Consider the following 21,676-nt stretch of genomic DNA (forward strand, 5'->3'; position numbering starts at 1 on the left):
GAGAAACCTATAATACACAACATAGGAAAGTCACTAATTATTTAATGTGTAGTTTTTCTACTTTGTTCTTTATCAAATCTGTCTGATCTTTTTTATAGTGTCGTGTGTTTTTATTCTGATTCTTTTCTGTTGTCAGTCATTGAAAACATACTTGTTTTCCTGTCTCTGTCAGATTTTTCTATCATATGATACTCCTGTGATACTGATTTTGCTCTTTGCAATATCTGCTTCCCTTGGTTTATGCTGGATTATTTTCTCCTCTTTTTTTTTTTTTTTTAATTTGGATTGTTGTTTTAAGTAGGGTATTATCAAGACTTTATCTGTGTAAATCATGTGTGGCCTGGGCTAAGGTTGGATCTTTCTAAGAGGGTTTTGCCAGGAACCTCTCCCTAAGAGCAATTATTTTGGCAATTTCTCAGTCTGGGAGGCCCAGACCCTATATCCAGGGAAAGGCAGAGCCACAGTAACAAAATCACAGGGGACACTTTTTAACGTAAAGCACCAGGAAATTAGATCAAATCCCTTGTACTCACTTCAGCAGCACATATACTAGATACAGATTTTTTTCTATTCCAACATTTTATGGAGAATGATGAGGTCTGCCTTAGTTTCCTATTGCTGCTGTAGTAAATTACTACAAACTGGCTATAATTCTGTAGGTCAGAAGTCCAAAATGTATCTCATGGCAGTAAAATCAAGGTGTCAGCAGTCCTAGTTCCTTCCAGAGGTTCTAGGGGAGAATCCATTTCTTTCCCTTTTCAAGCTTCTAGAAGCAGTCCACATTCCTTGGCTGGTGTCCCCCTTCCATTTTCAAAGCCAACAATGATGAGTCAGGTCTTTCTCATGCTATGTGGCTCTGACCTCTTCCTCTGTCTTCCTCTTCCTCTTCTTGTGATGACATTGGGACCACTCAGATGATCTTGTTATAAGATCAGTTCATTAGCGGCCTACATCCCCTTTACCATGTGTGGTAAGACTTATAGGGTCCTGGCATTAGGATGTGGATATTTTGGGGGAGCCATTATCTGCTGGCCATGTGGTATTTTCAAAATCTCAGCTTTATGGAAGGATCTTAGTTATAACTTGGCACTCTGCACATTCCCAGGCCTCGTAGTCATTAAAATCTACACCATTGTGTTAATAAAACCAAAAGCCTCATCCAGTGAGGCTACAGTATCGACTCAGACTCTCTACCTTGGATTTCATTTCTTCATTTCCTTCATTGGGGATTTCTTAGTCTTTCTTACAAGCTCACCTATACTTTCAAGGAATATTTATTACATTTAACCAGAATTTCTAGAGATGTCTAGAACGCTATCCAGCACTCTCAGAGTACACGAATTTGGGGATTTTCTAGCCAACAATATTTCCGGAAAAATAAATCTCCAATATGATCATATTCGATCAACCAAGGTATAAATCGAGGCACATAAAGTGGATATTCAAATAATTGAAAGTTATACATCGAGCTCTAATTTTTTTAACTAGAGTGTGTTCTGTCATTCTAATGATAAATATACTTCTATAACAACTTGGAAGGGCAGGTTGAATGTAGGATTCTCAGATTCTTTGGGGTGCTACACAGGAGCTTGGCTGCACAAACAGAGATGCCCCCAGCTATGGCCTTTCTCTTTTTGCCCCCGGCTCCACCCAGCGCTGTGAGAAACTCATATCCATGCACATGGACTGGCACCGTCCTGACCGTAAAGTTCTGTCCAAACCCTTGGCAGATAGTCAGCTGAGGCCGTTTCTCGGGTATAAGAGTTGTGTACACAAATAGCAAGATCTGGCTTCAACAGAACTCAGAAAAGAGTCCTGTGAAGTTTCTGGATATGGGCTGAGGTCATTCTAGTCAGGGAATTCTAGGGTTCTGGGCACCTGAGGTTAAAGGGAAGAATGTGGGCTCCAGGTAAGCCAGTGTCTTGGCTCCTCTGTGGGCAGGGAAATGTTCCAGAATACAGCTTTCTTTCTTTCTTTTTTTTTGTTTGTATTTTTTTAAAAATGTTGATTCATTTTTGAGAAAGAAACAGAGTGTGTGGGGGAGGGGCAGAGAGAGAGGGAGACACAGAATCCAAAGCAGGTTCCAGGCTCTGAGCCGTCAGCACAGAGCCTGATGCAACCCATGAACCGTGAGATCATGACCTGAGCTGAAGTCGGACACTTAACCGACTGAGCCACCCAGGTGCCCCCAGAATACAGCTTTCTAAAGCACTGTCCAGGAAAGGAGACCCTGTTGCCTGGCTCTCAGCATCGTCCTCCAGTCAGCTGTCAAAATGTTTCCACGTTTCCACTTCTACCTGTGCCTTAAGGGGTAACTGTCCTGAGTTATTTCTTGCTTGGACTATTGCGATAGCTTCCTAACTGGAATCTTGATCGCTAGTGTCACCCTTGGTCATGAAGAGTCAGAGAACCTGGTTCTAGATCCTGGCACTGCTACTTATTAGCTTATAACTTTGGCCAAGTTAGTTCATCTTTTTTGAGCCTCAATTTGCCCAGCATAGCTGCTCCCAAATTCCTTACTCACAGAAACGATGACAGATAATAAGTGTTTATTATTTTAAACCATTACGTTCTCGAGTAATTCATTACACAGAAATACCTAACTAATATATCACTGCTTCTCAAGTGATGGGATGATATCCATTATTCCAGAGAGACTTTGTAAACACCTAATATAAAAACAATGGTAAAGGTCATTGACGAGAAACATTCTGAGACATTCTACTTGTTCTACTCTTATTTGTTCTTCCATAAACTAAGCGTGGAATTGTTTTTCAAGATGAAGGCTAAAGAGAACAATAACAAAATAAAACCATATGTTAAGTCAGGTCCCTGTAATATCAGTGACTCTTATAACATGAATGAAGATTTTATCACATGGGGGATGGAGGCAGTGCTGTGTCCCCTGCTCCAACACCGAGCCCATCTCACCCTACAATGCCGTAGTTACAATACTCGTTAAGGACAATCACTAAGTCACAGAGACCTTACTCTTCCTGACGTTTATTTGGTAATATTGAGCATAAGGCTGATTTGATTGTTCAAATATTATATTTAATATTTGCCACAATTATGAGATTTCCAGCTGCCTGGAGAACCTGGCCAGTGTCTAAGATCATCACAAACATAATTGTCTTTTACAATGTAGAGAATACTAGTTTATTGTATTCCTATTCTGATTCACTAAAACCTGTTTCTAATATCCTTACTTTTGTCATTTATTCAGTTCTCTTACTCACTCATTCGTTCAGCATATACCTAAGGGTCTCCTTCGTGCTGGCTCCAAGAGGGAGCATAAACTATGTAAGACCATTTGCCCTACTCTCAAGAAATTTAAAGTCTAATAAAGAAGACAGAGAATTTATAGTCTAACAGAAAAAAGAAAAAAGATGTTTTAGGAAAATAATCCCTTTGCATGAAGAGGGAGCATGAGTGTGCGTGCGTGTGTCTATATCCTCCAGGTGAGAGGGGGATGCTGCAGGGTTTTTAAAAAATAGCTTTTTGTTGAAGTATAACATACATACAGAAAATTGCATGAATCCAAAGAATATAGCTCAATGTATTTATTCAACTTGAACACACTTGGTAACCATGGGGGATAAAGAAATAGAATTTCACTAGCACCCAAGAAGCCCTCTTCTGGTCAATACTGCAGCAGGAGGAAGGAAATACATCAAACAACTGTTTTCCTGTTCAATAATCTGCTTAACACTTACCTTCCTGCATCACGAGTCACTCTTGGACCATTGTTAGTCAGCTTTCAAAAATAGTTTCTCTCGGACAACACCCTCCCCCCGTCCCCCAAAAGCTGAATCCAGCGATGAAAGTCCAGGTGAAAAAGAGAAAAAATTTCCAGCTGTCAAATTAGCAGCCAGAAAGCATTTTTTCCTCACAAAAGATGAGTCTAGATTCATGTAAATTAGAAGAAAAAAATCCATTAGGTCACCAGGTGAAGGATTGTTCCCTCTGATATAATTCTTAGGTTTTTTTTCCTCTAGTTTAAAATGAGAGCAGCTGTTTTATTCAAAGTCAAGCCATACACATAAAGCACACCTAATGTACCCTTTATTATAGGAATAGACAGGACGCACACACCAAACCAATTAGATACTATAACCCCACAATGTTGCATTAAAGTCTATGGCATGTTATTAGAAACCAAATGATATACAGCATTCTTTAGTTTGTGTTTAGAAGGCACAGGACAGCTATCTGACCCAAAGGTGAACCTATGTGGCTACAGGAAGACAGAGCATTCTCCAACAAGGTATAGGAGTGCAGGGCTATCGTGTTCAAATCTCCTTGAGAGCTATAAGGAATGCAAAAAAGTCAGTTTTGGGGCTGAATCCTCCTTTAATCTTTTCTAGGAAAGCCTCATCATAGTTCAAACAAACTGGCTAAAAGTAAGAGTGGGTCTATAGTGGGCAAAAATCTCAAGGTGAGGTCTCTTGGATCGTGTTTTTGATGTTGTTTTTTTCATAGAATTACAAAAGGCATGAATCACAGCATTTGTGTTGTACATTTCAATCCAATTGCTGTTATTTAGTGACTTTCTCCAAAACTAGTAGCTCTTTCAAGCAGAAGCCACGTTTTATTTTATTTTTTGCAACTATAACATCTACTACAGAACTTGACATGGTGAGCGTTTAATACATGTTTAGTGACTAAAGAATGACCGTTCAGAGTGATCTAAGGAATTAGAAATTTATCCCAAAAGTGATGGGGAGCCATCTCCTGAAGCGTTCAAGAGAGGAGTGAAATGATCATATTTGTTTTGCAGGAAGATCCTTCTGGCAATAGTTTAGAACATTTTTTTTTTTTTGAGAGAGAGAGAGAGAGAGAGAGCTCACACTCATGAATGGGGGAGGGGTAGAGACAGAAGGAGACAAAGAATCTGAAATATGCTCCACACTGTCAGCTCAGAGCCTGATGTGGGACTTGAGCTCATGAACCGTGAGATCATGACCTGAGCTGAAATCAAAAGTCAGATGTTTAACCAACTGAGCCACCCAGGCGCCCCTAGAACATATTTTATAAAGGGACAGACCTAGAGGTAAGATGAGTCATTAGGAGGTAACAGTGGTATTGAACTAGGGTAGGACATGTTAAGGCAAAAAGTAGGGACTGATTTGAAGGATGCTTAGGAAGTAACATCTATACAATCTAATGATTGATAGAATGGAGGGAGAGAAGATAGGAGAGGAGGACTGTAACAAAGATTCTTGGGATTCTGGATTGGGCTTATGGTTAGGTGATAGGTCAACAGAATATAGTAAGTAGGAGGAGCAGGGTTGGTGTTAAAGACCTTAAGTTTACTATAGCCCCTTGGGCTGGAAGGGCCTGTGGGATGTATGATTTACAGTCCACAGAGTAGAAGTGGGTTTTGAAGCTGTGAGTTTTCATGCTATTTCACAGGATGAAAGGAATAGCATGAAAATCCAGGGGGCAAAGTGCCAGAAGGAGACCAAGATGGAGTGGCCAGAGAGGCGGGATAAAGGCTAAAAAAATAGAGTAAGAAAGAACATAGCTAGCAGAGACATGGACGTCAAAAAGATTGGATGAGCTAAAGACTGTGACGTCGTCCTGGGTACATTGGAACTACTTTGTAAGAGCAGCAATTAGATCTCTTTTTGTTGTAATTACTGGAAGCCCAAGTCAAATCAGCTTAAGGAATTTATTGATTCCTATTAATGAGAATGGGGAGGAAGGGTCCAGGTTTTAAATGATATTAACATTTTCTCTCCACTTCTTGCCATAACCCCTTCTCCACACATCCCTGTCCTTCTACCTTTTGGTCTCATTCTCTTCTACTGCAGACAGGGTCCCTGTCCATGCAGGGACAAAGACTGTAGGCAGCTCCAGGCTGACATTTCCTCAGCCTTGTGACTCCAGAGAAAAGAGGGAACAACTTTTCCTGCTTCAGCATACACAACTTGCTGAGAAGGACTCTGAATGGTCAGGCCAGGGTCTTGGGCCCATTCCTAGATCTGGGAGTAGGTACTGTGAATGGTCACATTACTGGAATCACAGGGTTTGACAGGAGAAGGATAAATCCGAAGGAAGGAAGAGGAAGAGGTGCTGTTTCCAGAATATGTGGGAGAAATGGAGGGCAACCAAAAACAACAGATGTCTACAATCTGTTGAATGATGATGGTGGAAGCCAGTTTGCAGTTGAAACCCAGTCAGGCTTTTAGATTCAGCTCTGACAGATATTGATAGAAAAACAAAGACAAATCCCCAAAGACTCTTTTGAATTTGTCTCAGAGTTTGAAGAGGTAAAAATCCATTTCTTTAAAGGACAGATTTGAGTTTTTAAAAAAATAAGTTGGCATTTGGAGTAAGATTTGTTGAAAAAGATGAATAATAGGAATATAGCACAATCATGTAATACAATAGTGAGATGGATTAATTTTCCTCTCCAGGACCCTAAATGATCTGCTCCTTTCCCCCCTTCTCCCCCTCCCTCCCTCTCTCTCCCTCTCTCCCACATTCTCTCTCTCCCTCTCTCTTCCTTTCTCTGTCTCTCCCTCACTCCTCTGCCTCCCTCTCTCTCCTCCTCTCCTTCTCTTCCTCCCTCCTTTGTCTCTCTCTCTCTCTCCTTCACTCCTCTCTCTCCAGTAGCTCTTACACACACCAGACAAATTAATTTTCTAAAGCATGAGTCCAATCATGTCACTACCTTTTTCAAGATCTATCGGTGACTTCTGGCTTCTCACATAAATATGTCCCAATCCTTTGGTCTGGAAGCCAAGGCTCTTTGCAGTCTCACTGAAATTTGTTATTTGTTCTCTCTTTCACCCAATGAACTGAACCCTTGAATATTTTATGTTCCTTCTCTATGACTTTTTTTTAAAGTTTTTTTATTTATTTGAGGTGGGCAGGGGCGCAGAGAGAGGAAGAAAGAATCCCAAGCAGGCTCCACACTGTCAGCACAGAGCCCAATGTGGGGCTCAGACTCACAAACTATGGGATCATGACCTGAGCTGAAATCGAGAGTCAGATGCTCAACCAACTGAGCCCCTGAATTTTTATCTTTTTTGTTCTTTCTGTCCAATTTCTACATGTCCTTTATGGCACTGATCAAATGTCATCATTCCCTTGTGTTAGCCTTCCCTGGTTGTTGCACTCTAGTTGATTATCCTTGGTTTCCTCCACCTGGGGTGTACCTGTTGTCCTCACACGATGGCGATGCCCAGACTTCTCATTTCTATTTATCTGGCATTTTGTGGGAATATGGTGTTAGCACTGATGTAATGTTTTAGTTATCAATAATGATGATATATTTAATACAGTTCTAGTATGTAAAAGAAGTGAACAATAGTGAGACACCTCACACAGATTATATTCATCATTACCGTCTAGTCAGAAAAACAGCATAGTCTTTAGTTAGGATTCACTGGTTTTGAGTCTTAGCTCTGCCACTTATTAGCTGGGTGTTTTTAAGCAATTTATTTAATATTTCCCTAAGCATCTATTCTCTAATTTGTAAAATGGAAATAATGACATCAGTTCCTTAACTTTATTGCGAGGATCAGAAGAGTCATGGAAAAGATTTTTTTTAAATGACTCAAGAGAGGAAAATTTCTATATGTATGTTAAAATCAAGAAGCCGTAAAAGATTGATATTATGAGTGCTTAAAATGTAAACATTTTTTAAAGTTCATTTTTATTTATTTTGGGAGAGAGAGTGTGTGTGTGTGCTAGGAAGAGGCAGAGAGAGAGAGGGTGAGAGAATTATTAAACAGGCTTTGCATGGTGAATGCAGAGCTGTAGGAGGGTTCGATCCCACAAACCATGAGATTATGACCCGTGCCAAAATCAAGAGTTGGAAGCTTAACCAACTGAGTCACCCAGGTGCCCCAAAATGTAAACATTTTTGCATGGCAAAATAATGCCATCACCAAAGCCAAAAGAGGGTAAACGAGCAACAAATGTTTGCAACACTTAGGACAAGGGATTATTTTCATTCTCTGATCTATCAGTGAGGAAAAAGATCAATCGGTTAAAAAAAAAAAAAGAAAAAAAAGCCAAAATACAATATAGTCCACAGAAAAGGAAGTGCAAATAACTTTTAAACAAATGGAAAGCTGCTCAACCTTACTTGTAATGAAATAAATACAAATCAAACCTCAGTGACATACTATTTTTAACTAAACCGAGAGTAATGTAAATAGGTACAACTTCTTTGAAAGGCAGTTTAGAAACAGCCATAAAAATTTACCTCATACTCTTCTGAGCCTTTCCTCTTCTAGGAATATATAGATCTACACTGTCCAATATGGTAGCCATGACCACACCTGGTTGCTGAGCACTTGAAATGTGGCTTGTCTGCATGGGAGGTACACTAAATATAAAATATGCACAGGATGTCAAAGACTCAGTCCAGGGAAAGAATGTTAAATGTCTCAGTACTGATTTTTTATTTTGATTTACAAGTTGAAGTATTTGGGATATAATGGGTTAAATATATCTTAAAAATTAATTTCTTACTTGTTTCTTTTACTTGTTTAATGTTAAAAACACCAGAACTAGAACATTTAAATGTATGTAAGTTGTTCACATCATAATACTGTTGAACGGTGCTAGCAAATACATTTCTAATTGTGGGTATGAGAAAGTGTGCATGCGTAAAGCATATCTAGAAAAATTTTTAATATTCACTGACAGAGGCTTTGTGAAATAAAACATGATACATCCATACAGTGAAATACTATGTGACAAGAAAAAGGAATGAGATCAATACATACCAAGATGGGGAACTCTCCAAGGTAGACTAAGTGAAAAAAAGAAGAACACAGACTAGATGTATAATAAGCTAACGTTTGTGTTCAGTGAAATTGAGTGGATTTTTGAATGAAGCATGTAAAAGTGTACATATGCATAGAGTATTATTGGAAAGATGCATAAGAAATTACTTTTAGTTATTGTCCAAAAGGGGGGAAAAATGGGCTCAGTATCTGGGGTGGGAGAAAATTTATTTTTAGCTCTACCTTTTTGTACTGATTCAATGTGTTACAATAGGTATTTATTACTATTCAGAAACAAGAAGTATTAGCAGGTCTTCATTATTTTTGAAGAATTTCTCAAAAGGAATTTCCCAAAATCAATTATTAATGATGCAGGTTCATTATTACAAAGTGAAGGTGGGTGACAGACACATACAAACCATGGTGTCCTGCACATAGTAGTCTCCTTTCCCTTCCCCACACGTAGGCTAATAGCACAGACGTCATAACAGAATCTTTCCATGTGTTGGGGATACCTTAGGCGTTAGGTCATGTTATGGCTCTAGAGATGTCAGTTACTTGTAAATGAGATGACGCTACACTGATCCTATGACATGCCCTGGTAGTTTGTTATTTCCCCCCAGTAAATCCCAGAAACTTGCTTGCTTGCTTTTATACCTCTGTCATCAAAATGGAAGGCAGCTTGTGTAATGTATAACTTTGCAGTCAGTATAGAATTGTAGGCTGTCTGCAAATTTCATTACCATGGTAAGCGCTGAAGCAAACTTTTCCAGTTATTACATCCTCTACACTAAAATCTTCTCTCTCCTTGTCAGCCTCTTGATTCTTCAGCAGTTAAAACACTCTCTTTTATTTCTGTATCAAAAACTCTATGTGCCTCGCTAACCTCTTTGTCTACTTCAATCACCTCCTCTCACTTTCAAGAAGTTTGTTGATTGATTGCTTCTCATGGGGTATGTCTGGCTTTCCAGTCCTTTGTCTAAATTTAAAACACCAGACCCATCCTTCAGAAAACATACAGTGCTCAATTGCATTTGCTCATAAAATATCTTTTTTTTTTAAACAAAAGTCTCTTGATTCTGACTCCTTATTTCCATCCCTGTTGCCTCTGCTTGTGTCCAGGCTCTCTTCATCTTGTCCAGAATATGTCAATTATGTCCCCAGCAGGGGGGACAGTTTTGTAGTCTCTGGCATCTGATCAGACTGAAGAGAGACTGAAGGCACGTTCTAAACAGAGGCAGCAGCGAGGGCAAAGGCTACACAAGTTGCTACAGGGTATATCTGGTTAGTAAGGCTGAACAGGTGGCCAGAGAAAAGTTGGGGACGTCAGCCCGAGGCAGTGGTGAAGGGCCTAGGGGCCATGCAAAAGAGTTTGGATTTTATTCTAAGAACCTCGGTTTTAAGCAGGGCAGTCATGTGATCAGATTTGCATTTTATGTAAAACAATGTGGTAGGAATTTGGAGGATAGTTGGAGAGATAAAAGCCTGGAGCCAGGAAAACAAATTAGGAGGAAACTCAACAACCCAGGCAAGAGTCAAGGATGCTTTAAATCAAGATAATAGCAGCGGGGATGGGGAGAACTGGACAGATTTGAGAGTTATTCATCAACAGAACAAACTGGGTTTAGTGATGACCATTTGGATGTTTGTGGAAAGGAGGAAAGGAGCAGGGGAAAGTCAATATTGACTAGCAAATGTCCGGGATGCTATGAAGAGCATTGGAAGAGAAAATGGTTTGGCAGAGAGCCAGTTGTATGATTTGGTAGAGACAGTAGGCAGTTGAGGATATGGTCTGCACTCAGGTGAGAGATTTAGACTGGAGATATTCACTTTTTATCCATTTGCACACTCAACAAACAACTCCTGAGGGTTTACCATATGCCAGGCCATGTTCTAAGCACTGGGAATACAGTAGCGAGAAAAAAGGGGTCAAAATTCCTATTCCTGTGGCTTGTTCATTCCAGTAAAGATACTAAGCAACCCAAAGTAAATTAATGTATATACTGTAAAATGTCAGGTAGGTATGTGCTTTGAAAACAAATTTGGGTAAGAAGACAGAGCATGATGAGATGTGGGGATATTTTAGATAAGTTAGTCCAAAGAAAAGCATCTTTGAAGTGGTGAGTGGAGATTTGAGTACAAACCTGATTAAAGTGCCAGGAGGAGCCACAGGAAAGTCCCAGGGAAGAGTGTGCAAAGAAAAGTCACACGGAGGGCTCCTGGGTGGTCAGTTGGGTAAGCTTCTGACTTGGTTCAGATCATGATCTCCAGGTTTTGAGTTCAAGCCCCGCGTTGGGCTCTGTGCTCACTGTGGGGAGCCTGGAACCTGCTTCGGATTCTGTGTCTCCCTCTCTCTTTGCTCCTCCCCTGCTCACACTGTGTCTCTCCCTCTTTCAAAAATAAACAAACATTAAAAAATTGGGGTGCCTGGGTGGCTCGGTCAGTTAAGCGTCCGGCTTCGGCTCAGGTCATGATCTCGTGATTCATGGGTTGGAGTCCCGCATTGAGCTCTGTGCTCACAGCTCAGAGTCTGGAGCCTGCTTCTGATTCTGTGTCTCCCTCTCTTTCTGCCCCTCTCCTGCTCATGCTCTCTCTCTATCTCTCAAGAATAAATAAACTTAAAAAAAATTTTTTTAATAAATAAACATTAAAAAATTTAGAAGAAGAAGAAGAAGAAGAAGAACCATGTGGGGCAGCAGGGTCCCAAAGGAATGTGTGGTGGCAGTTGTGGGGAAGGGAGGGTGAGGGAAGGGATGTAGATCTCCACATAACAGGACCTACCAGTACCTGAAAATCTTCAATTGTTGAGTATATATCATCTTATTTCCTTCTGAAACCAATCCTAGCTCTTTAGGCAGTACTAATTCCTTCTTCCACCAAGACTCCCCTGTCTAATATATATAATAATATATATTATATATGATATGTTATATGTTATATATTATATATTATATGTTATATATTATATATTATATGTTACATATTATATATATTATAGCATATATTACTTTGTATCACTAGTATTTGTCACCTTGGTATAATCTGAACTTCTCCAAGGTAGGGATGTTGTTCATCTTAGTGTGTGAGCTAACTGGCACAATTTTCTGGGAACTTGGAGGACCCACAAATGTGCATTGACAGTATAATAATAACAAACAATATGGCTTTTTGGCATATCCCTGGAAACCACTTATAAAAACATATTGTCTAGTTGCTCTGTCCTTCCTAAATCTTGATGCCTTAAAATATGGGTCAATATATTGCACTTAAATTTTTTTCTTTTTAAATTTAGTTAAGAAAATCAGACATATTGGAATAAGTTGAAAAGAGGAACATAAAACCAGAAGGCTAAAACAAACAAACAAAAAAGCAGTCCCTTGCCCCATCCATCATCAATCACCCACTTATCACTGTCCCTAAGGCAACTTTCAACTTCTTTGCTATGTCTTTTGGTTTTCATCTCCATCTCTCTGACTAATAAGCTAATTCATGATGTTTTTTTTTCAGTTTAAGATTGACCTGTTAATTTTCCACCATGGAACACAAGGAACCAGTTCTCACGGGACCTAACTACACACAAATGCATACTTCCCATCTCCCTATCAACTCAAGATAGCTGTGTCATGATTTTGGTTAAATTAACATTCCATGTTCACTTTGTACAATTGCATTAAAATACTCATCACAGAGTTATATGGCATATTATGGTTGCTATTTCCATTTTTTTCTTTCTTGCCCAACGTTTTGTTTCCCTAGTGTTAGTTTTCTCTTATTGTTTGGCTCGTTGGTTGGTCTTCTAGTTTTTTATGTATTCAGTCATGAATTAAGCCCTTTACCTCCTCTCTCCCAGTTCTGTAAATCTCTTCTTAACACAATTAAGCATGTCAGATATGAGTGTGTGTGTGTGTATGTGTGTGTGTGTGTTTATTTTTGACAATAGCACTCCTGGAGACTTTTGACCTGCTGTCTGGGCCAATGGCTCTTTAAGCCCAGTGCATGGCTGTTATTCTGGAATTTTCCTTCAGTGGCATTGTGGGGATCCCTTACCTTTCTCAGTGTGGGTGCCCAGGCTTCCTCATTCTCCATTTGCTCCTTGTTTTGGTGGAGCACCCCCTCAAGTAGCTTCCTTATAGGGTGCACAAGAGGTAAATTTGTTGAGATGTTATATTACTGAAAATGTTTGTATTCTCTCATAATTGAGTGGTAATATGGTAATATTTTTGGTTAATAATCATTTTTGCTCAAAAATATAATGGAATTATGGGGCGCCTGTGTGGCTCAGTCAGTTAAGCAACCGACTTTGGCTCAGGTCATGATCTCATGAGTTCGAGCCCCTCATAGGGCTCCTTGCTGTCAGTGCAGACCTTGCTGCACATTCTCTGTCTCCCTCTCTCTCTCTGCCCCTCCCCTGCTCACTCTCTCTCTCTCAAAAATAAATATTTAAAAATATATATAAAGGAATTGTTCCATTGTCTTATCAATTCCAGTATTACTATTAAGAACATGGAAGTCATTCAAATCCTTGAAACTTGTGTAGTAACTTTTCTCTTTTCATTTTTGGTAATGTTTAAAATCAATCCCAAGACAATATTCTGAAATCTGACACATATTTTGGTATCTCTTTTTTTTTTTTTTTTTTTTTTAATTTTTTTTTTTTTCAACGTTTATTTATTTTCGGGACATCCCAAGCCAATATTCTGAAATCTGACACATATTTTGGTATCTCTTTTAAAAAAATAATTAATTTTGTTTTTTCTATTATAAGCCAAGGACATCACTTTATTTCTTAAGGATCAGGAGCTCTTAGTTCCTGAAATTGTTTTATTATTAAAAAAATTTATTTTAATGTTTATTTTTATTTTTGAGAGATAAAGAGAGACAGAGTGTGAGTGGGTGAGGGACAGAGGAAGAGGGAGACACAGAATCTGAAGCAGACTTCAGGCACTGAGCTGTCAGCCTAGAGCCCAATGAAGGGCTCGAACCCAGGAACTGTGAGATCATGACCTGAGCCGAAGTCAGACGCTTAACGGACTGAGCCACCCTGGTGCCTGTTCCTGAAATTTTTTAAAATAAAACTTATTGAGGTATAATATACAAACAGTAAATTGCATAATTTAAAATAAACCCTTGTATGAACTTTGACAGATATACTGAAACCACTACAAAAATCAAGGTAAAGAACATTTCCATTACCACCAATTACGTCTTTGACTCCTTTATAGTCCATCCCTTCCTCTACCCAGGCAAGTGCTACACTGCTTTCTGTCATTACGAATTAATTTGTGTTAAATCTAGATTGATAGCAGGTATAGGTCCTCTGAATTTATCTTTTTAAAAAATTGACATTCTAGCAATATTCTCCACCTCATTAATGTCATATGGCTCTCTCTTTAAGTCTTTAACTTCTCTCAGTAATGTTTTATAGTTTTTAATATGTAGTTACTGAATGTATTTTATTAATTTAGTGTTTTATTAAATTAAATTTAAGTATTTATGATTTTGGATGCCATGCCATTGGAAATGGAATTATACTTCTTATTTCATTGTCCAATTGTTTATTGCTAGTATTTAGAAATGCTACTGTATTTTTGTATATTGATTTTACACAGGCCTTGCTAAATTTACTTATTGGTTCTAGGAGATTTTTTATGTATTTCTTATGATTTTCTAGTACACAATCATGTTGTGTCTGTAAATAGAGTTTGCTTCTTCCTGTCCATTCTGTATGCTTTTCTTTATTTCTTTTCTTTTCTCTTTTCTTTTTTTTTAAATTTTATTTTTTATTTTTTAAAATTTACATCCAAATTAGTTAGCATATAGTGCAAAAATGGTTTCAGGAGTAGATTCCTTAGTGTCCCTTACCCATTTAGCCCATCTCTCCTCCCACAACCCCTCCAGTAACCCTCAGTTTGTTCTCCATATTTATGAGTCTCTTCTGTTGTGTCCCCCTCCCTGTTTTTATATTATTTTTGTTTCCCTTCCCTTATGTTCATCTGTTTTGTCTCTTAAAGTCCTCATATGAGTGAAGTCATATGATATTTGTCTTTCTCTAACTGATTAATTTCGCTTAGCATGATACACTCCAGTTCCATCCACGTAGTTGCAAACGACAAGAAATATTGATTGCCGAGTAATATTCCATTGTATATATAAACCACATCTTCTTTATCCGTTCATCCATCCATGGACATTTGGGCTCTTTCCATACTTTGGCTATTATTGATAGTGCTGCTATACACATCGGGGGGTGCATGTGTCCCTTCAAAACAGCACACCTGTATCCCTTGGATAAATGCCTAGTAGTGCAATTGCTGGGTTGCAGGTAGTTCTATTTTTAGGTTTTTTCGGAACCTCCATACTGTTTTCCAGAGTGGCTGCACCAGCTTGCATTCCCACCAACAATGCAAAGAGATCCTCTTTCTCCACACCCTTGCCAACATCTGCTGTTGCCTGATTTGTTAATGTTAGCCATTCTGACAGGTGTAAGGTGGTATCTCATTGTGGTTTTGATTTGTATTTCCCTGATGATGAGTGACATTGAGCATTTTTTCATGTGTCGGTTGGCCATCTGGATGTCTTCTTTGGATAAGTGTCTATCCACCAAGAAAACCTAACAATTGTAAACATTTATGTGCCAAATGTGGCAGCACCCAAATATATAAATCAATTAATCACAACCGTAAAGAAACTCATCAATAGTAATACTATAATAGTAGGAAACTTCAACACCCCACTCACAGCAATGGACAGATCATCTAAGCGAAAAATCAACAAGTAAACAATGGCTTTGAATGACACACTGGTCCAGATGGACTTAACAGATATATTCAGAATTTAATCCTGAATTTAATCCTAAAGGAGCAGAATATACATTCTTCTCCAGTGCACATGGAATGTTCTCCAGAATAGACCATATACTGGGACACAAATCAGCCCTTAGTAAATACAAAAAGATACAGACGTGCATATTTTCAGACCACAACGCTATGAAACTTGAAATCAACCACAAGAAAAAATTTGGAAAGGTAACAAATACTTGGAGACTGAAGAACATCCTACTAAAGAATGAATGGGCTAACCAAGCAGTTAAAGAGGAAATTAAAAAGTATATGGAAGTCAATGAAAATGATAACACCACAACCCCAAACCTCTGGGACGCAGCAAAGGTGGTCATAAGAAGAAAGTATATAGCAATCCAGGCCTTCTAAAGAGGAAGAAAGATATCAGATACACAACCTAAACTTATGCCTTAAGGAGCTGGAAAAAGAACAGCAAATAAAACCCAAAACAGCAGAAGACAGGAAGTAATAATACATGTCATATAATACATATAATATATCAGATAAAGGGTTAGTATCCAAAATCTGTAAAGAACTCAACACCCAAAAAAGAAATAATCCAGTGAAGAAATGGGCAAAAGACATGAATAGACACTTCTCCAAAGAAGACATTCAGATTTTCTTTTCTTTTCCTTGTTGCATAAGCGAGGGCCTCCAGAAGAATTTGAATAGTAGTTGTGAGACTGGACATCCTTGCCTTGTTCCTGATCTTAGGAGAAAGATATTCAGTCTTTAACCATTAAGTATGATGCTATCTATTGGTTCTTCATAGATGTTCTTGACCCGGTTGAGTTGTTTCCTTTCCTTTTATTTTCCTCGTTTGCTGAGACTTGTTGTTAATCATGAATAAAAGCTGATTTTTTTCAAATGTTTTTGCTTCACCTATTGACATGATTATATGGGTATTCTTTATTTTGTTAATATGGTGAATTATATTAACTGATTTGCGGATGTTAAACTAACTTTGCATTTCTGGAATAAACATCACTTGGTCATGATGTATAATCCTTTCTAAATGTTACTGGAATTAATTTGCAAATATATTTAATTTGCATACATGTATAATTGTATATATGAGGGATATGAGTCTATAGTTATTTCTTATAACGTCTTAAGTTTTAGTATCAGAGTAATACTATCCTTAAAAAACAAGTTTAGGAAATATTCCCTCTTCTTCTGTTTTCAGAAAAAGTTTGATTTAGATTGGTATTATTTCTACCTTATGTGTTTGATAGAATTCAACAATGAAGCCATTTGATCCTGGGATTTTCCTTGTGGAAGTGTTTCCTTAATTATGAATGCAAATTCTGTAGTACATATAGGACTAATCATATTATTTCTTCTTGTGTCTGTTTTAATATTTGTCTTCCAAGATAGTTGTCCACTTTGTTTAAAGTTATCAAATTTATTTATTATTATAAACTTGTTCATATTATTCCCTTACTATCCTTTGAACCATCTTTTGTTTCTGTATTGGTGGCCTCTCTTTCAACTCCCAGATTGGTAATTTATGTTTTCTCTTTCTTCTGATTTCTGATTTCACTGAATTTTTCTACTGTTCATTTTCAATTTCATTGTTTACCATTCTAATCTTTACTTGTGTAATTTGCTCTTCTTTTTCTAGGTTCCTAAAGAGAATGCATAGATTACTGACTTCGAACCTTTCTCTTTCTTCTCTTTCCCTTTCTTTTCTTCTTTCTTTCTTTTTGCAATATAGAAGAAATAGTTAATAGTATTCAGATCTTCCACATCTTTACTTATTGTTTTTCTTATTTGGATATTCTATCAATTACTGAAAGAATTCTGTCAAAATCTCCAACAATGATTCTGGATATGCCTGTTTTCCCTTTTTAGCCATTGACATTTATTCTTCATATACTTTGAGTTTCTGTAATTACTCTCACATATATTTTTGATGCATATAGATTCTGGTTTTCTTGACGCTTTTATTGTTATGACGTATCTCTTTGTGTCTAGAAATATCCCTTGTCATATCTAGAAATATTTCATGATATCTACTTTTGGAAAGGTACATATGTTTATATAATTCATATATTAGGGAGGTTTTTAACATTTGGCTTCTATTGCTTAAACTTTACAGATCTGAGGTAACTATGCATGTAGACACAAGGGTAGGACACAAGAGTGACAGAACCGTCTCAAGAACATGTATGTTTTGATGAGGCTGTGGCACCAGCAAGGAGGGGCAGTGGAGGTTAACATTTGGCTCTTCATGCTGTCTTTTAGCTCTTGACTATACAGCATATTGACTATATAGCACAGTCTTTATAGACCTATGGTTATGAGTTTAACTCCTGTTCACACAATTTCTTAACTGTGTGACCTTGGGCAAGTTACTTAACCCCTGTTTCTTCATATGTATACGTATATAGTATATGTTTTTAGAAGGATGAAATTATATATGTAGTACACATACACACATTATACCTATACATGTATACATGTTTAGTAAAGTATGCATTCAATAAATATCTATTGTCATGTATGTTATATTATACATTTGTATTATATGACATGTATTATATTTTGTGTCAGATAGTCTCAGTTTTCCTTCTGGCTTCAACTTTTCAGAGATTGTGTTAATTGTCTTTTCCTTCCCATTTGCTTCAATTCTCCCTGTCCCTATTCCATTACTCTATTTTCTCATTCTCCAACTTTTTGGTAGGAAAATGCCAAAACTCTGGCATTTGGCATTTGACTATACATGCCAAAATTGGATTTAATAAACTCAAGAACTGTAAACTATACAGTGAAGGCAGCTGCTGCTTGCTATCTTTCTCCGTTTGAGGCTCACCATCAATCTTTACATCTTGGTTAGGACTTCAATTTCTGCTCCAAAAAATTGCACTCAGAGTTTCCAAGTTATTTGCAACATGGGTACAAACAACTGGGGCTTATGTACCTAGTTCAGAAACCCACTCCTAGTTCTATCGCACACTTGCCATGAGGGTATAATAATACTGTTTGCAGAAGAAATGCCCTATACGTATTATAAGTATTCTAAGAAAAATTGTCAGCAGAGCTAAAAAAAAAAAAAAAGCTTTGGTATTGAAAACTCAGCTCAGACCCTCTTTTTTCCATGCTGAGAAACATTCCTTTCAAAAGAATTCCCAACCAGATGGTGTTTGATTTCATGACCCTGCAGCACGATTAAGAAGCAAGATCAATGATTAGGAAGAAAGATCATGGGTTTTGAAGTCTGATAGCTCAGACACTTACACTTTTGGTTATTTCTTAGCTTTTCTGAGCATGCCTTCTGGTTTGTAAATTGCATGGGGTATTATCTGCTCTTCATGGGTTCCTCTTCAAGGAAGCCTTTCCAAAACCCATATCCATGTTCATTTCCCTTTAGTACATCTTTGGTTCATCTGCTAGCTTTCCTTTGAAGCAACTGTCACAGTTTCATTTTTCTTTTAGGTATGTGATTATGTATTAAGGCCCGCCTCCTACGGCGAACTGTAAGCTCCACGCGGCCAGGAAGAAGTGTTCACCGTATCCATGACTTCCAGGCTAAACTCATCACCGCGCACCGAGTCTAGCCTAGTGCCTGGCACACAGCAGGCAGCCAGCGAACAAACGAACCACAAAGGTGCAGAGCGCCATCGTTGCTGGGGTGTGGAGGGAGCCGCCCACACCCGCAGCTCCCGCCCTGCCCCTGGGGGTAGCTACCCGGAGAGGCGGCCCAGCACCGCCCCAGGCCCTGCCCCGCCAACCCTAGCCACCCCTTCTGGCAGCGCCTCTCCTCATGACGCCACTTGAGGGCGGGACTTCCGGCCGCCGAAGTTTAACAGTCCGGGCGGGAGCCGGAAGCCCAGCGCCGGAGCGGGCCGCGCCGTGGCCCCCGGTGTACCGCGGCTGAGAGGTGAGGTTCCGTAGGGCCCGGGGTCAGCGGGTATCTCCCCGGCGCGTCCCTGCACACTCCCGAACCCCGCCCGCCCTCCTGCCACCCCGGGGGCGGGTCGGAGGTCCCTGGGCTGCGCGCGACCGGGCCGGTCCGGTGCTTCGGACAGTTGTCCGGCAGGGGCGCGGCAGCGGGTTTGGCGCGGAAGTGCCTGGGAGCCGCGGGCCGGGGTCGCGCACCTCCGTCCGCGACCGTCTCCGGCTCGACCCGAGAGGTGACCCGGTCTGCTGGGGTAGGTTGGTGGCGGCTATGAGGGGTGTGCTGCCCCCGGAAAGTTTGCCGCTTCTCCACCGGCCGTCTCCCCGCTTTTGTAAACCTCTCCAGTACGACTCGAATGCATTTTATAAGGTAACCCCAGTTGAGCAAGTTCTCCTGCAAGTAGAATGCACTTTGGGTGAATGAAAGTTGAAGAACTTTTATTTGTTGTAGTGGATTTTTTTTTTTTTTTCCATGTAGCCGCTCTCCCTAAATTACCTCCTTGTGTCTTGACAGCTCGCTTTGATGGGACCCTCTTTGGGAGGCTGATGTAATGCCTCTCCCTTAAAAGTGCTCAGTTCTCAGCAGACTTGAGGTGGGTGGGCAGATGGTCCCCTTCCCCGCTGCACTTGAAGAGAAGGAAACAGACATTAAGTGACTCTGCCAGAGTCACTGTCACGTAGTTTTGGGACAGATCCTTTGAACCCACTTTTTCTGAACCCTGGCTTGAGTGATCTTTCCATACTACATCACACTGCTCAACAGGAACAGTGTAAGCTTATAGTAAAGGCATTTTCCAGTTGTGTTTGCTGGGTTTAAGAGATTGCCTTTCCAGCACTTAATTGTACCTTGAGTAGGGAACCAACACGTTACCACATGACAAGGTGCCAAATCCAAACACTGCATGTCTACGTTTCAACAGATGACTAAAGGATTTTAATTTTAGTAACGCTGTATTTATCCGATGAATGAAGCATAATGAACCGCATAAGTGACTTTTCTAGTTAACTAAAGTTTTAGTCTTTTTATAAACACATTTTGTTTTCTCTTGAGAATCAAAGGGCCCTGTAATTTATTATACCTATAACTTAGCCTTTGAAATAGGGTATACTGGACATAGATGGGATGCTTTGTTGGTGACTTGGGAGCCTGTCTGTGATATCACTGATACAGTGCTGTACTCTTACACCGTCCACACCAGGAAGGTGTAGAGGGTATATCTCTAGGCCCCCTTCCTTTCCCTGTTCTTCCATGTATTTTTGAGGATTTTTTTCTGACTCATTATGCATTACTACTTGCTCTTAAAGTATCTGCCTAAAGCAGCTCCCTTGCCTTTTGTCTTTTAGACTGCCTTGGTTTGTGAGATCACTTTGTCAGAATTATGTATTTGAATTACATACTGTGAATAAATAATATGAGTGGGGGCATTGTAGACCAAGTATTGGTTTAGGGACTTAGTGACAGGCATCTCTTTTGGCTGTATTTGCTAATTCTGGAGTTATTTGGAAAAACTGAAGTCTCTGGATTTTGAAATGGCAGGAATGCTACATTTTATTACACATTTTAAAAAGATTTAGGGAGGTTTTTTTTTTTTTTTTTTTTTTTTGAGAAAGAGAGAAAAAGTGTACACACGTATGCACAGGGGAGGGGCAGAAAGGGAGCGAGAGAATCTTTGATAAACTTAGTCTTTAAACAGACTTAAATGTTTTCTAATGTTTATTTATTTTTGAGAGAGACAGAGTGTGAGTGGGGGAGGTGCAGAGAGAGGGAGACACAGGATCCAAGCAGGCTCCAGGCTCTGAGCTGTCAGCACAGAGCCCGATGTGGGACTCAGAGTCACAAACTGCGAGATCATGACCTGAGCCGAAGTCTGATGCTTAACCAGCTGAGCCACCCAGGCGCCCCTGGAGTGAGACAGTCTTAAGAAGCAGGTTCCATGCCCAGCACAGAGCCCACCTTGGGATCCAGTGTCAAGACTATGAGATTATGACCTGAGCCGAAATCAAGAGTAGGGTGCTTAACCGATTGAGCCACCCAGGCACCTCAGTTTAGGAAGTTCTATCCAGCAGTTATTTATTGAGTACACATGGTGTGCCAGGAACATTTCAAGACTGATAGTAAACAAGACAAAATCCATTTTCAGGATCTTTGTTCAAGTCAGGAGACGCCAACATTATTGTGAGAACAAGAGC

The 21,676-nt window shown here is 39.4% G+C and overlaps 1 protein-coding gene across 3 annotated transcripts in view; it reads left to right on the forward strand.

Annotated features, from left to right (window-relative positions):
- Positions 1-19,366: 19,366 nt before the first annotated feature.
- NEDD1 (NEDD1 gamma-tubulin ring complex targeting factor) overlaps positions 19,367-21,676 on the forward strand; it is a 49,196-nt gene continuing 46,886 nt past the window's right edge. For 2 of the 3 annotated variants that reach the window (XM_045462630.1, XM_045462631.1), the window contains exon 1: positions 19,745-19,856. The gene's annotated coding sequence lies outside the window, so the exon portion shown is untranslated. Of the gene's footprint in view, positions 19,470-19,744; positions 19,857-21,676 lie in introns of those variants that run through there. The other variant, XM_045462629.1, reaches the window with a different exon arrangement.

This window comes from Leopardus geoffroyi, chromosome B4 (genome assembly GCF_018350155.1).
Source record: "Leopardus geoffroyi isolate Oge1 chromosome B4, O.geoffroyi_Oge1_pat1.0, whole genome shotgun sequence".
Lineage (NCBI taxonomy): Eukaryota > Metazoa > Chordata > Mammalia > Carnivora > Felidae > Leopardus > Leopardus geoffroyi.